Consider the following 17,158-nt stretch of genomic DNA (forward strand, 5'->3'; position numbering starts at 1 on the left):
ATAGCCCAACAAATGAAGGATTGAAATCAGATTTGGAAAACTGATAAAAATGACAGGATTGTGGCATTCAATTAACTGGTTTACTTTTTTATTTTTAAAAAACCGACAACACCTACAGTGTGACTATGTACTGCTATCAACTGTCTGCGACCTATACTGACTTCCTAGAGCTGCGCATATATTAGATTGGCCATTGCAAACCTATAGATGTTTACTCAGAATTAAGCCTTAATGTGACAGTGGGGCTTATTCCTAGGCACATTGGTAGGAATAAAGCTCACGGAACACAGTGAGACTTCCTTGGAGTAATATGCATCAAATTGAGCTTGTGGGTCTACTTTTGCTAGAATTCATCATTATTATTTTTTATTTTACTTTTATTACTACTTTCTTTTTTGGTTGCTCCTTCCAGCATTTGGTCTGCCCCCTTTTTTACCCTAGTAAACTGCTGTACTGCTGTCGGGGGGCACGGCAGGTTATTATGTTTACAAGTGAGTGGTGTGTCCTGCAAACTACAAGAACTCATCAGTGGTTAAAAATATTCATCTACAGAGTATTTAGAAGCACTTGAATAAAAAGCATGAAGCAAACAAGGAAGAAAATGGCTAAACATTTTGTAATTTTATACCCAGGCTGTGACTTGGGAGAATATCCAGGTTCAAGTGCTCAGGACTTCATCTGGGGCACCTTTAGAGCCAGTGGGGAATGCAGACTAGATTAAATCAATAGCTGAGATGTCGTAATCAATCAGCTCAATTACAGCTGTCACAGACCCAGGTTTAAGGTTTTTCCCGATTCCAGTTTTCTAATAATTAACCCTTGGTCATCCCTAAGTGCTCAGTCACCTTACTTTATAAAGGGGAGCATAAGCAGGCTTTTTTTTTAAAGTTTTGTTAATAATGTTGCCATGAAAGTGTGGTGAACTAGTAATGTTGAGTTAACACACCTTCTTTCCCATATGTCTCTTCATTTATATAGATATGCCTGTGATTATGCCTGTGGAAAAGCCAGGGTGGATCAAAGAATGTTACTAACATTAAACAGCAATTTCTTTGAAGATTACAAATGTGAAGGGACTTGCAGAATTAGACTGGAGCCAGTCACTGCTCTCCATTGAACATGTATAAAATAATATTTCCCTCCAACTTTCATCCACTTTGTGCAGGACTTTGACACAAGGACATCCACATGTTCTACCAAAGAAGGTTTGACTGAGCAACTTAGCTGAAAAATATATTTCCAACCATTGACCATTTGGGGATCTGTTCAGTTCATAAGTCACAGCATCTCTGCTTAAAGACTTTAGTAAATAACAGCAGCGTTTGTTTTTCACTGACTATTCCTTTCAGAAGGAAATAAATAAATAAACCCTACAGTTCCCTTTGTACATACATGGCAAGTATATTTTATGTTATGAACCCCTAGGGGGAAAGATGAACCTTTAGATATTACAGAAGATTCAGCACATGATGGCCATATTTCATGATCACATTTAATGTTGTGGGAAGTAATTGTGGGTATTATTATTGGATAGAAATAAAAATAAATTCCTTGCATGCATTTCTACCTTTGCTATATAAATGCTGTCATATTCTTAGTGAGGAAAACGAATCTCAGATGGGATCGTGGTGTATATGCAGTACATTGAACAAATTATTTCTATTAACTCAACTTCCTCCATCATTATGTCTTGTCCTTCACAAGCCTCTTAATTAAACTCCCCTTATACATCCACAAAGCAATGGAACCGATTTTAAGACCATAACTGCACTAGGATGCTGGTACAATGGGTTGGATCCAGACTATATAAGACAATAGGTTAGCTCCAGACTAAGACATGCTTAGTGTGGACACACTGGAATCAATAGTCAGTCATGACTGACCATATCTAAGCCTGGATTTGGGCCTTTCAGGTCTAAGCATTGGGCCAATGGGGTAGCAATGGCCAGTGGACACTGAAATGAATAGAAAAATAGCACTGGAAGCCTTCCATTGTATGGTTGTCTCACTGGGTTTCAATGAATTTACCTTCCCCTTGATTGTGGCTAATATCATGAAGGGCTAAGGCCCAGGAAAGTATGGATAGGATTGCAGACTAACTGAAATAAATTGCACCAAAGTGATAGGATTTAAAGATACACACACTCTCTCTCTCTGTCTCTCTGTGTGTATCTATACATACATACATACATACATACATACATACATATTCTTAGACATGGTGTTCTTGAACTGTGGCTTATATACAGACAATACTGCCTGAAATAAGCTGCAAACCTATGTACAGTTATTGGGATTAAATTCATGATTTCAATGGCACTTATTTACAAATAAACATGGTTAGGAACATGGCTGGAAAACAGTTTTATTGCTCTATTGACAGCAAATAGGATTACATAAGAGCAAATGTCTGTGGTAATTATTCTATGCCGGGGGTGTGTGTATGTGGAGTTCATGTAAGGTAATAAGAAAACTGTGTGTTTAGAAAATATTCATTTACCAAGTAGCACATTCAGTTTCACAGTTACAAATTAGTCTAGATTGACAACATGACTGCTAGCATATGACCACTAGCAAATGAGTTCAGTTTCATATCCTTGCTACTGAGAGTGGTAGGAGACAGAGAATGAATCTATGGTCCTGTCCTTTAGAGGTTAAGGGGTGGGGGGGAAATAGCATTTCAATGAGATGAGTATGAATTTCATAAAGATGATGAAAAACTTAACAGGCATGCCATTCAGCTTGTCGAACAGCATGACATATGTAAGCCTCAAAATTGTTCTCATCATCCACAAGGGGACAGCACTGGCTGCCAGACTAGAAACACACAGTTTCCACATGAAGAGGCAAAATGAGAGCAGCCATTGCTGCAGCTACCAAAACAGAGGTGATATTCCATCTCTTCTTTGAAATGGGGGGTCTAGAAAGAAGGAGTGACAAAGACCTCGAGATAGAAGGCTGTCAGGTGCCAGAATACATGAAACGGTGGGATAGGCTTTAAATTTGAAGGTTATGTGCAATTATCTTTTTTCTTTCTTTCCCGGTTTTGAAGAAATAAATACCATAGCAAAGAAAGTAAAGCATGAGAAAAATGCATTATCTTGGAGCTGAAGACTGGGGGTTTCTTTAGAAAGGAAATTATAAATGTGAGATCTTTGGCTTTTGAGACTATGTATGCTTTGAAAGACTTTCATAGTAGAAATTATGCAAGGCCAGTACAAATAAACTGATGGCAAGAGACACTGAGTACATATAGTATTTTACTTTTGTAGTTTGCTTTTAAGAAGCTATGTAGAAATAAATATTAATTTAAAAAGACGTCTATCTTACCTTTATGAGGATCAAATAGAGATTTATAATTTAGAAAGAGTGAGTCATTGACTGTGTATGCATGCTAATTCGTTGCCTAACTGTTCTTAAAATGCATCATTATTCTGCGGAACAAGGTAATACATGCTTTGAAAGAATCATGGCTTGAGATGACTGAGGGGGGAAATTTGTTCAGTTTGCCCATGTTGACACTTTTGTCCTACTCCTATTCTTCTCTTGTGTTCTCTGATTTTTCTATCTTTACCGTTGCAGGTTAAACATGCACACAACACACTCAAGTCATATGAAATTGTGGAGATGAAACATAACAGAAAACAATTGTTCAAACAGGTATATCAGTGATCTAACAACTCTGTACATGTGTGGAAGAAAATTCTTCACACAAGAGGAAGCTGTTTAACTACATTTTTCCTTTTGCTTTCTTTCAATTAGCACAGCTCAAATAAATGTAGTCTAAATTACTTTAAACATCACTGTGTTAATTCTTGTTTAATACCAACATATGCAAATTAAAGGATCCATCATTATTTGTGACACTCTTAATCTCCCAACCAACCAAAAGACAACCTTGAATGCTTTTGTTAAACAACATTCTATTGAGGTGAAATGGTGTGCTAGCTTTGAATGTTTTTATGTATTCTCTTTTCATTGTTCAATGCATATATATATATATTCTTTGATTATTTTAAATCTCATCTGAAAAAATGGCATGATACAGAAACATGATACATCAATAATAAAGAAATTGATTGTTTAATGAGGATGGAAAACATCAGTGTTTACTTTGTACTTGAAATGAATTATTGCTGATCATAATGCTATTGCATAAATTTCAGCAGTAGAATATATTTATAAAATGCTTTATTATTCCTTTGTCTCTTTAACAGCCCTAACTTTCATATACTAAAAATGTCTGCTGCAGTATTTTCTGAGAATGTAGTACAGCAAGTTGTCAGGCAAAGACGGTTCCTTCTTTTACATGTTTTGAACAAAGGTTTCTCTAACCTTTGTATATTTCTTATTTGTTTCCACTTCCTTACAAAATTCAAAAGCATGAGGTTGTATAGGGACTATTTGATATTGCTGGTGCTGCAGTGAAGACAGGTATGCTCACAAGAAGCTTACAAAGGAAGGGTGAGCGATTATGGTGTTTCTGTATTCAGAAACATCTGCATGATCCGTCTCCAAAAGCAGCAAAATGCCATCTTATTTGTGAGGGTAGAAGCACAAATATTTTACAAACAATGCTCTGTAAGGGCGGAAATACTCAAGATTGTAATCACAATCTATGGCTTTGTTAGAAGGCTAGTTCCTTTACTAAGACCAAGGGAATGCTTTAAACAATCATACATAATGTTTTAGGTATTAAGTACATGCATAAAATTAATATTTCAAACCTTTCTACACAGTGAAGGTTAAAGCCCATCCTGCATTCTCATGGTTTACTCTCTTTTCCCTTTCAATCAATTCCATTGATTTTAAGGGTCAGAGGCTATACCTTCATTGATCAAAGAAACAGCCTGACACAGCGAAAGAGTCTGCCAATTCCAGACAGATCAATCACACCTTTGTCTGCTTTTGATACATTATGGTTATTTATTCTGCATCTCCATGGTTTTCTGTCACACGGTTCTTAATGCAATAATGCTACTGAGGAAAATAAAAGGGGAAATATTCCATTAACAATATTGTAAGCGCTTTTCTGGTCTTTCTTAGGGTGGTTTACAATGGAACTTGGCCAGCACGCTGGATTTCATTTTTGACTTGGAACAGAGCTCTTGTGCTGGTATTTAACTCTCCTTAACATCAGCATTTTGCAGGAGTCAGTGAAGGATAAAAGATAGCCTTTGGAAAAGAGCTGTGTAAAATGTATTTTGAAAAGTAATTAGGTTTGATAGAATAACAGTTGCAACATACAATTACAATCATTGTTTTCAATATTTATTTGGGCACTTATTTTTGAAATATGCCTTATTGGTTAAAATGTAAATCCAATCAACCCCCAGCCACTGACAGTTTTATCGCTGTAAAATGAAACTAATTGTCTCCGTGTAATAATTGTTATAAAACAGCACCAAACAGATTATTAGAGGAAACAAAATCTGCTGTATTCCACATCTGTTGCAGTAAGAACTACAAGGCTTCAAATTATGCACACCCTTTTCAGTGCATTTTTTCCACACTCATAATTAAGTTAAATGCATATTTATAGCATTATGAAATGTTTTAATTTGTGAGACAGTACACATTTAAAGGTAACTGTTTTGGAGGTAGGAAGGGTGTTCCAGGAGGGTAAATACAGTGGTACCTCAGGTTAAGTACTTAATTTGTTCCGGAGGTCCGTTCTTAACCTGAAACTGTTCTTAACCTGAAGCACCACTTTAGCTAATGGGGCCTCCTGCTGCCGCTGCGCCGCCGGAGCACGATTTCTGTTCTTATCCTGAAGCAAAGTTCTTAACCTGAAGCACTATTTCTGGGTTAGTGGAGTCTGTAACCTGAAGCGTATGTAACCTGAAGCGTTATGTAACCCGAAGTACCACTGTATACTGCTTTCTCAATATGCTGCTTGGGTAATTAGTTTTCAAAAGAATATAAGCAGTTAGTATAACTGTATATATAATAATGGATGAGATTCTAATTCAGTAAATGGCATGATGACCCCAAGTTAATCAGAGCCAAGATTTCATAGCCAAATTACAAAGCCGCGCCCTATAAAGTTGCCACTGGCTTCAGCCTTCCATTGTAGGTTTTTTTTCGGGATGGTGCCTTTACATAGCCATGTAGACACACATTAACTTGTAATACAAAAACATGACGCTCAACATTATTCCTGGCACAAGGTGCACATTAGGGAACACACTGGAATGTATCAGGTCTACAGCTGCAACAATACTTGCATATAAAAAAGAACAAATGGAACACAAATCTTGAACATAAAGCCATTAGAAGGGTATCAGTTTGACATAGCTTCTGCCTATAACTCTAGGTACGTCAAAGATGCATTTGGCACACTTAAGAGTTAAATTGGCAGAAATGGTCTCCCACTGATAAACTACAAAGTCCAAAAAGACAGAAAGTCTGCTGACACTCTCAAAGGCAGAAGACCTTTTAAACATTTGCAGGCTGACAACAGTATTCTAAAGCATGCAGTTTCTTGTGAAGAAATAAAACTGAATGTACAACATTTTAGGGAAGTTTTGAATAAGCCTATTTGTCCAGCTTACTTTGCAACGGCTGTGTATAAAACAGCACTATAAACACTTTCATTCCCTACACAAGGGCTAAACAAAGAGTCTTCTTTTAGCCATTTAATCTTGTAATTTATTTTTTCAACCATCACATAAATCGAAACACAGCTGTAACCAATGACTTGCAGATTCACTTCCCTGCCAGCTGGATTTTGTTCTGCTGAAGCAGCAAGATTTTTACATTGTTCACTTCTGTGCATCTGGAGAAATCACTAAGGATCAAAGGTGACTAGAAAAGCTCTTTAAATAAACTCAACCAACAGTGAAGATCAGCTTCAATGCCTGCAGAATCTACATATAATGGCACGAATCATCCCTTGTTTTGTCAAAATCAGAATCTCTCCCTCTGGAAACTGAAATAATCTGAAATATATAGTTATACTTTTAAGAGGGTGAAAATGCATCTGTCATTTCTAGTTCAAGCTGCTGTTTCCTGAGAGTTTTAGTTTCCTCCACATTCAAGTTTTGCAAATTACGTACTCACAGTTGAGTATTTTCTAAAATATTTTTATCTTGGTAGAAAATCCTTAAAATGAATTCTGGCTACCAATATCAGCATTTCAGGGTTAGAGATAAATTTTATTTTCCCAACTCTTTCATACAGCGGTAGACTAGAGGCAGCCACTTTACTGGGGACTGGGACCCCCAAGCCAAGCCATTTTAATGAAGTAGTTCAAACAGGCAGACACTTGTGTGGTGCAGTTTTTTCATGTGATTGAACTATTTGGTGGTGAATATTGTGAAAGAGGGAGGCACCAATCCATTAACTGCCACAAATGAGGGGCAGCTCAGGGTCAGAGGAGGAGAAAATAATTTGGGTATAAACTGAGCTGCAGCCAAATTTGCAAAATACCACAATTTGGCTGTTTCATGTCCTAATTTGAAGAAATTGTTTAACTGATCTTTTAGAGTCAACCTGGGAGACCTTTTTTGACTGAAGAGCGGGGTAAAAATCCTTCAAATAAATAATCTGCTTTTTGAAATCAAAATTTGACTACTTGGGAGTGAGGCAATGAATGTAATAAAAGAACATTATGGGCAGCATTCAGCTAAGTTGTTGTGTGTCAGACATTTTCTTTTCTCCTCTCACCATGCCCCTACAATCTGCTCTGGAGGGGTGGGGAAACAATGTGTTTAGGGGCCACAGGGGCACACAGGAGACGGAGGAAAACAGAGGCATAATGGCCACCTTAAATCTAACCATGTTGCAAACTGCTTTACATGACTGGCTTGCCCTATGAAATCACTTTCCACATAGTTACCATATTTTTCACTCCATAAGATGCACCTGACCATAAGAAGCACCTAGTTTTTAGAGAAAGAAAACAAGAAAAAAATATATATTTTGAACGAAACAGTGGATGTATGATTTTTATGGTTCATGCTGTGGCCACAGACATGTGATTTGACGGTGAGTTTGGGGTAGCCCAGTGCAAAAATCCTGAGAATCCATGTGGATCCGTGCTTTGTAACCAAAGCGGCCCCACGCAACAGTGGGTGCATGATTTTTTTGGTGCAGGCTTCTTAGAACGCGCCTTGTAACATAAAATGTGTTAAACCCAATACATAACAGAATGAAAACAACTTTTCTGCTTGTATGTGTTGATAATGACAACCCGGACTGGGCAGGCCAGGTCGTCCTCTTATATACCTGCTGGGATTGACAAGGCATCTGACCCTCACCTGAATCTCATAGCTCTCCTGTAGCTGCCTGTGATTAGTTATCATTAACTCTTTGCGGGGGGGGGGGGGGAATTACCATCACACATCATGTGCATGGAAGTTGCTGAACCAATTAACCAACTAGAAGGATTACTGTTAATAGCACCAGTTTTCCTATAACTTGATATTGATGGATAGTTTTGATGAACTGCAAAAGCATTTTTAGTTTGCTTTCTGTTGCCACCCTGGAAGTTTTCTTTATTAGTGTCACTTTGTTTTGTACGATTCCTTGCATATGAAGTTGTTAAATGTTTGGAAAAAGTCAGAAGCCCAAGGCAGTGACTGGACAACACAATAATGAACCAGAGCATGAACTGACCGTTGACAGTTGAAAGTGCATGTGCTTACTTGCCATTAGAACGTTAGTCTACCAACGCTTATACGATTGGTTAGAACGTGCCTTGTAGCATAAAATGTGTTAAACCCAATACATAACACTCCTCCCCCCAACTTCCTAACAAAAGGAACAAACATAGTCATCAAGGTGTGCCGGCCTTTTCCGCTCCCACTGGGACCGTTGCGGTTCCTGTGCCCGAGTGGGTGACCCAGGAGGTTCCTCCGGTACCCGCGGTCTGAGTGGGGCAGTCAGCGAGGCCAGCTCTGAAGGGGTCACTGGCAATGGAGCCACTGAGGATTCCGGCCTGAAGTTGCACTGCTGGGGTAACTCAGTCACCAGCAACCCATCTGGTTCCCACCCTGGCCTGGGCACAGAATCTCCCAAAGTACCCATTTCTCTGTCCTCTGTGTTCAGAGGTGCCCTGGCTCTGATCTGGTCGAGGTGTCTCTTCCAAACCAGTCCCCCCTCCAACCCTACCTCGTAGTAAACCGGACCTGTACAGCAGGCAATGATACCAGGGACCCAACCCTGTCCAGGCCCATAGTTTCGGACATAAACAGAGGAGAACCCCCTTGGAGCCCCCCGTACCACAGTGGATGGCTGTTGCTCAAGAGCCCAGTCGGGGTGCATTCGATCAAGGAGGGTAGTGAGCCTCCTCCCCATAAGCAACTCCGCCGGACTCTGGCCAGTCACTGTGCTTGGGGTGATGTGTTAGGCCAATAAGAACTCTGCTAACTGGAGAGTCCAGTCTCCATGCACTATGTGCATAAGCGCATCTTTGGTAGTATGGACCATGCGTTCAGCTTGGCCGTTAGTGGCCAGGTGAAAAGGAGCAGAACGAATGTGGTGGATTCCATTCTTGGTTACAAATTCTTTGAATTCCACCAAAGTAAAAGAGGTCCCATTATCACTCACCAGTGTGTCTGGCAAGCCGTGTGTCGCAAATAGCTTCCTGAGCGCGTTTATAGTCACTCTAGCAGACACGGTTGAGGTCGGCACCACTTCGAGCCACTTGGACTCAGAATCGACCACTATTAGGAGGTGTTGGCCCTGAGAAGGCCCCGCGAAATCCACATGCACCCGGGACCATGGGGACTGTGTGGACTCCCAGGACTGTACTGGTGCCTTGGGTGGATCCATCTGGGAGACCTGGCAGGGCTCACAACGTTTCACCCAGCCCTCTATCTCCACATCTATGACTGACCACCACACATAGCTATGGGCCAATGCCTTCATCCGGACGATCCCTGGGTGAGACACGTGTGCAGCCCTTCTAAGACTTTTATCCTTAACGGGGGGGGGGATTATGACACGGCTACCGCATAACATGCACCCTCGGGGAGTAGACAGCTCGTCTTTGCGGGCTGTGCAGCATGAAAATTCTGGACCCGGCTTCCCAGTCTGAGACACGGGACAACAGCCTATCCTTCGCGGTTGTCCTCTGCTGAATGGAGGCTGTCCGCGTCATCCCGGAACCCCAAGAAATCCACACTGCTCACTCCCAACAGGCACTTTTTCTGTTTTACCTTAAGTCCTGCCATCTGGAAGTGTTGGAGCACCATACATAGTCTGGTGGCAAAGTCCTCTCTTGACGATGCGGCGATCAGCACATCATCAAAAAACGGCGTGACTCCAAGGATGCCTTTAAGGAGATGGTCCATTAGGCTCTGAAATAACCCTGGGGCACGCTAATTCCAAACTGTAGGCGTTTCCATCAAAGCACCCCTATGAGTCACGATTGTCTGGGCGTCTGCGGTGGCCTCGTAAACGGTTAGCTGCTGATAAGCTTATGCTAAATCCAGCTTCCCAAAGATCTTGGCTCCAGCCAGGGTTGCTAACATATGGCTCACCACTGGAACCAGGTACGTGTGGTCCTGTAAGGCCCGGTTCAGGGTGCATTTGTAATCGCCACACATACAGACTGAGCTGTCCGGCTTAACCGGTGTGACGATTGGGGTTTCCCAGGTTCCAAAGCTACCGGCTCTAAGACCCTTTGGGCGACTAAGCGATCAAGCTCCTCATCAATCTTGGGTTTAAGTGCAAACGGAACTCTACAGGTCTTGACCCGAATGGGTTGTACCATGGGGTTAACCCATAGGGAAATCGGGGGTCCGTTGTACAGGCCCAAGACTGATGGAAACTCCTGGCAGATTGATTCAAAATCTGCTCCTGGGGAAATCTGATTAAGCCCTGAAATGCCTAAGCCTAACGGCCCGAACCGTACTAGGCCTAGAAGGCTAGTGAATGGGCCTTCAGTTATGATGAGGTTCAAATTCTTGGTGTACTTTTTAAACTGGACCTTGAAGGTGCCCATCCCCTTTAGCTGGATTCTTTTTCTCTAGACGTCCCGCAGCACTATGGGGGCCCAGCGGAGAGGAGGACTGCCATTAGGGCAAAGCTCTTTCAGTGTCTTAGCAGATATTATGGAGTAGGATGAGCCGGTATGCAACTCCATAGTGCATGGGGTTCCCTCTATCTTGAGTTGTATCCTAAGCTTATTGGACCCTGGGGATGGAAGCTGAAGTACCCTGGCTGGAGAGGTGGGCTGTAACTCCTCCTCTATGTAGATCTCGTGGACATCTTGCTTAGGTTGTGCTCCAGAGGTCTTGGAGCAGCAGACTCGACCAACGTGCCCAGTCTTCCCACAGCGGCAACATGTGGCATCCCAAAACCTGCATGTTCTGCATGTAGAGCATGAGACTCTTAATCTCAGGGTCATGGGTTTGAGCCCCATGCTGGGTAAAGATCACTGCATTGCAGAGGGTAGACTAGATAACCCCTGTGGCCCCACCCAACTCTTCTATGATTCTATCTTAAATTCCACACGATAAATTTATTACAATGCACCATTTTCCCCCACCAAATGAAAACACAAAAGGAAATTAGCAGCTTCTTTGGGATGTAAATAAAAACAAATGGTGAAGGCACACAACCTGTAGTTTAATCCCCCACCCCACCCCAAATAACAGAGTTGGAATGCTTGATTCCCTCCGAGTGGTTTCATGTATACAGTGGTACCTCGAGTTACAAACGCCTCAGGTTACAAACGCTTCAGGTTACAAACTCCACTAACCTGGAAGAGTTACCTCGAGTTGACAACTTTGCCCCAAGATGAGAACACAAATGCCCCATTAGCGAAAGCATGCCTCTAGTTAAGAACAGTTTCAGAACAGACCTCCAGAACGAATTAAGTTCCTAACTAGAGGAACAACTGGATATTGGACTCACTCTAAAAATATAAATGACTAAAATTGGCCAGACAAAACAAACAGCCTGAGGCCCATGCTACAATGTAGTTAAATTGATATACCTAGGTGTGTGTTCGGGCATGTTTACATGCAGCCACATAAATCCAATTAGCTCTACTGATTTCAACAAAATTAATGCAACTTAAACCTGATAATAGTAAGTGAACTGCTAAATTCTTAAGACATGGATGGGGAAAACACAGCTTTTGAATGCAATAGAAAATATTTTATGAATAAATGTATAAATGCAATTTATAATGTTTGTGTGTGTGTGTGTGTGTGTATGCGTATATGTATATATATACACACATATATACACATATATACACATATATATATGCATATATTTATGTATATATATTTATGTGTATATATATATATATATATATATATATATATATAGCATTCTCGTATATTTCTTTCAGGAAATGACATATACAATAAATTAAATTGTGTGTGTGAAATAGAAGAATATGAAGATTTATTTTAACAATAGGCATTATGCAACAGAGGAATAGTGTTCCTAAACAATTCTTCTGAGTATTTTTATTCAGGATATGGCTGTATTCATTGTTGGAGTTTTCATCCGAATACTAGTTACAGTACATTTAAAATTGACATACAAAGTTAAATTCGAAGGAAGCAAAATAGGGTAGCTGTGTACCCAATTTTACAGGGGACAGCCCTCTGTCTAAAGCAGGGTGGCAAAACTGTGGCCACCCAGATGTTGTTGGACTCCAGTTCCCATCAACATTAAGGCTGACCAATCCAGGGCCTGCATGGTCCCTGATAATCAAACTACTGTCAGCATATAACACATTGTTTGTGTGATTTGCACTGGCTGCCAGTTTGCTACAAGGACAAGTTCAGTTAGGCCCTACACATCTCATGATCAGGTTACTTGAGAGACCGCCTTATTTCTTATAGAACCAGCAGATCGCCTCAATTCCCAAAGATCTCAGAAGCCCACTCTGCAGTCCCTCAGAACAGAGCTTTTAGTGTGGCTGCCACTATTCTGTGGAACAGCATTCCTGTTGAAATACAACAGGCGCCCACTATCTGCAATTTCCAGAAGCGATAAAAGACATTTTTGTTTCTGCAGACTTTCCCAGCTGGATAAATGTGTCTCTACAACGAGTGTCCACTTATTAGGATTTTAGTCTTGTTTAAAATGTTTTTTGGGTTTTTAACTGTTTTTAACTATCTTATGTGTAAATCATCTAGAGATGGCAGTTTAAAAGGCAATTAATAAATTACTTAGCAATAATAATAAAAAGGGGTGATGTCTCCACCTCATCACCCAGTCAATACCCACCAGCTAACTCTAAGTAACCAAGATGGGCAAGGGCCAAAGAGGCAGGTGGTTAGACGCACTTCTCATAGCAGCTTGTCCACAACCTCAGGCTGCAATAATTGAAACTGATCCAGTGATAGAACAGACAGTGCTTTGTCAGATGGCTATTTGCAGACACAAGAGTGGTTGAAAAGTCATTTTTCTTCACCACCGTCACTGACAAGTTGTAGGCAAAGTAATGCACCCTCACCTGCATTGGATCATGTTCAGTACCACGATTTACACTACCTGTGCTCTAGCAGGTATGCCATTGGCCCCATTTGAAAACATACAGGTCACCAGAGTACCAAGGTGAGCTATGTCTTCCACAGCAGTGGCGAGGGCACTCAGGAGTGATCGTATCAATGACTATGCACCTCACAATTCCACAGTGTGATGAAAGCCTTGACAGGAGCACCAGTCTTGGGTGGACCATCTACATGGATCCTCCACTGCTGCCGAGTGGAGTACCATATTCAGCCCAAACCTCAGCAGGAAACGATTCACAAACTAAATATAATAAGCACTCGTATTAGAGCGCTCTGTAGAGTGATAGCTATAGTCTTATATATGCTAATCCTTTACGCTTTTTCACTCTTGTCTAATGTTCTTAACCCTTCTTTTAGACTCTCTTAGCTTCTTTTGGATTCTTATAGACTTTTATATATACTTTTTGTTTTAAGTCCTTTCAGTTTTTTAAAAAAAAGTTTTTCGATTTTAAATTATTGGAGTCCTCCCCAGTGGCAGAACAAGTGGATTGAGCGCCTGGGGCAGGGTGTGTGCCCTGTGCCCAGGGGCGGAGCCAGCTGCCCATGGGGGGGGGGTGAGCCAGGGCAGGACGCTCCATGGGGCCTCTGAGGAGTCTGCCTGTCTCCTCCCACTCAGCTGTCCTACAGCTGATTGGGAGACAGCGGGTGGACAGTTTGGGGCAGCACGTAGCCTGCGGGCGCTCAAGCCACCACATCACTCCCAGGAGAAATGTGTGGCTCGGGCGTGCTGCAGGGCCCGTGGCGAGTGCCGCCCGGCATTTTGTCACCCCCCTCAGTGGTGACACCCAGGGTGACCTGCCCCCACCACCCCTTCCTCTGCCCCTGCTCCTCCCTTCTTATGCTGGTCTACAACCGTAATGAATATTTGTTGTTGTTGACCCACTCATGACAACAGACTCACAGTGGAGAGTATTACCAATCCAAACTAAGGCAAAGACCAGATCAAGCTTATTGATCTGTTGGATCGATAAACTAAGACAGACCCATGGGGATCATGAAGTCCCAAGCCAGCCTTTTTGATGTAGTCCCAGAATGGGTACTGAAGTCCACCAACACCACTGTGAAGAAGTTATCTAGCACCACAACCTAGACTACCCTCACCTGCTCATTTAGGAAGACTGTAGTGCAGCCTGGTGGATATGGTATACTAACAACATCCCTATTCTAAGTACTGCACCACGCTCTTGCTCCCAAATCCCTTAGTGCTGATTGTGAATGACACATGTTTAATTCTAGGCAGATCTGGCATTTAACAACAGCCTCCAATCTTTTTTGGATTCCAGGGTGGTGTGCAACAAAATTTTGTATCTTAATAGAAACTGACAATAAAAAACAGGTAAAAAATTTAAATACAGAACTAGCATTTGCAACAACCTAAAATGCTTCTCTGTGGTGGACCTTATATTCTGAACAGGTCACCACCATATTCTTTCTGGCTGAATACCACTCTTTTATTTTTACCCAAAAGACATGAGAGTGAGGGCAGAAAGAATCACCCTCACTCTGATTTAGCTTCAGACATAATCATGTATTCAAATCTTATAGGCTATCTGGTATTACATAGCAAAGGGGAGCTTCTGTCCCTTCATGAAAGCTTCAGCTCCCTTTTGAAGCCCATTATGTTCCATTCAGAGCATTCAGCTCTGCTTCAAGTTTCACACAATGGCCACTCTATGCTCACCATAAAGAACCCAAATGCATTAAAACTGGAATAAGGTTATACATTTTTTGTAGAACACATCCTGCTATCCAGCTTTATAGGATCCTGAGAACATATAAAACTGTACTTGGGAGAGCTGACCACAAGGCACAAGTGACAGTTACATCACACTCGGACTTCTGTAGCACACTCCGTATGAGGCTGCTTTCGAAAAGTGCTTAGAAAGTTTAGCTGCTACAGGAATCTGCAGCCAGATTATTGACCAGGAATATGTGATTCCTCTCTTACAAGAGCTTCAATGGCTACTAGCCTATTTCTGAGAACAGGTCAAAGTTTTCACTATGACCTGGGACAAAGTATATATACATCCCTTCTGTAAGTTTTCTCAAGTTCAGTTATCTCAGGTTCGAAGCTTACTCTGTAAAACTTTCAAACACTTTTTCTAATGATATTGGTTTCCAAATGCATCCCCCCCCCGCACCAGAAGAAACTTAGCTAAATAATATTTCCCTCCTCCAAGGCCTTAAGATCACCTGTATTTTTAATGCCAAATCAAATCCCAAGAGTTTTTCTTCAAGAAGGACACATTTATTTATGAATTAGTTGAGAACAGTCTTTCAACATCACTTTTCCAGTTCAAGCTTCTAGCTGTATACACTTATATTGGGAGGTTCCTTTGAAATGTCATCATGACTGCAGTTCAGTCCAGCATCACAATATTTTACTATCTATTACTATCTATTAGAACCTCTTTCACTTGTAGCTCTACATTTCTTTCACACAGAGATCACAGTGTTTTATCAATGTGTGCTCACTGACAGAACTATATGAAACCTGACAAACTTCTCTGACAATCAAGCTCAAACCACTTAGTCAATACTAAGTTCACAAGTTCACAAAGAATATTATGCAAGGGAAAACTTAGTCAGATGGACAGCATATAAAATCACCATCACCATCACCACCATCATGGGTTTCCATATTACAGAATGGACAATTTGAACACTCCATCTTTCCCCTCATTTATGTCCATCTGCATAGTATAGTTTCAGATGAACCCTAAATATTTCTATTCTTACTTCAAATCTTTTTTCAAAATGGCAAAATATTCTGGGTTGCATAAAAGGAAAGGGTTGCCATGCTTTTGGGCCAGTGGGCAGAAAGGCAAGGATAAGACAGAAGTTAAGTCTGTGTTTTGATACATGGAACCAAAACAGCTTCTCAAGTGACCTTCCAAGATCACCAGCAAGTTTTAAGTGGTCCATGAATACAGTGCAGGAATTGCTGCAATAGAGAATTATACAAGAAAGCGAAAGTAAATCTGAAATAATATTGAAGTCATGCAATGGAGAAGAAAGAACTTTCAGAGAGCCCACATGTTACAGCACTGCATGAACACTTCCACAAGATTTAATGGAAGTATCTGTGGGGAATAATGCTACTGGCTGCTTTCCATCCACTAAAAGATATCTGGATCTAATTTGTAGTTTTAGAAGGTTCAGAGGAAATACTAGGACAATTGCAGGAATTAGCAAGCATCACCTTTTATCCTAGTCATCATCGATTTATGGCCGTTCGAAGGGCCAAAAGTGCCACAATGCAAGATTTTTAACTTTAAAGCAATCACTGGGGGCTTTTCCTTGCAGCAGCAGTATTGGGGGGGGGGCATGTTGGCCTTTTTGGCCTGAACCAAACACTTCTATATGTTTCTTTAGGCCCCTGCCATTTTAAGCTAAAAGCAGCTCTGAGTGGTGGATTAAATCAGGGACACATGTATTGAGCCTAAACATACAGCTTTTATCTACCAGCTAGGTAAAGGTAAAGGGACCCCTGACCATTAGGTCCAGTCCTGACCAACTCTGGGGTTGCGGCGCTCATCTCGCTTTACTGGCTGAGGGAGCCGGCGTACAGCTTCTGGGTCATGTGGCCAGCATGACTAAGCCGCTTCTGGCGAACCAGAGCAGCGCACAGAAACACCATTTACCTTCCTGCCATACCGGTACCTATTTAT

General features: G+C 41.3%; 2 long non-coding RNA genes across 7 annotated transcripts in view; one reads left to right on the top strand and one right to left on the bottom strand.

The window, feature by feature from the left end:
- LOC310761459 overlaps positions 1–17,158 on the bottom strand; it is a 228,222-nt gene that overhangs the window by 4,019 nt on the left and 207,045 nt on the right. The gene's annotated exons all lie outside the window — the stretch shown is intronic.
- LOC310761461 lies at positions 1,150–3,798 on the top strand. Its single transcript, XR_014547508.1, has 2 exons — positions 1,150–3,009; positions 3,583–3,798. It is a non-coding gene; the product is annotated as an uncharacterized lncRNA (long non-coding RNA).

This window comes from Podarcis filfolensis (genome assembly GCF_964270895.1).
Source record: "Podarcis filfolensis genome assembly, chromosome: 4".
Classification (NCBI taxonomy): domain Eukaryota; kingdom Metazoa; phylum Chordata; class Lepidosauria; order Squamata; family Lacertidae; genus Podarcis; species Podarcis filfolensis.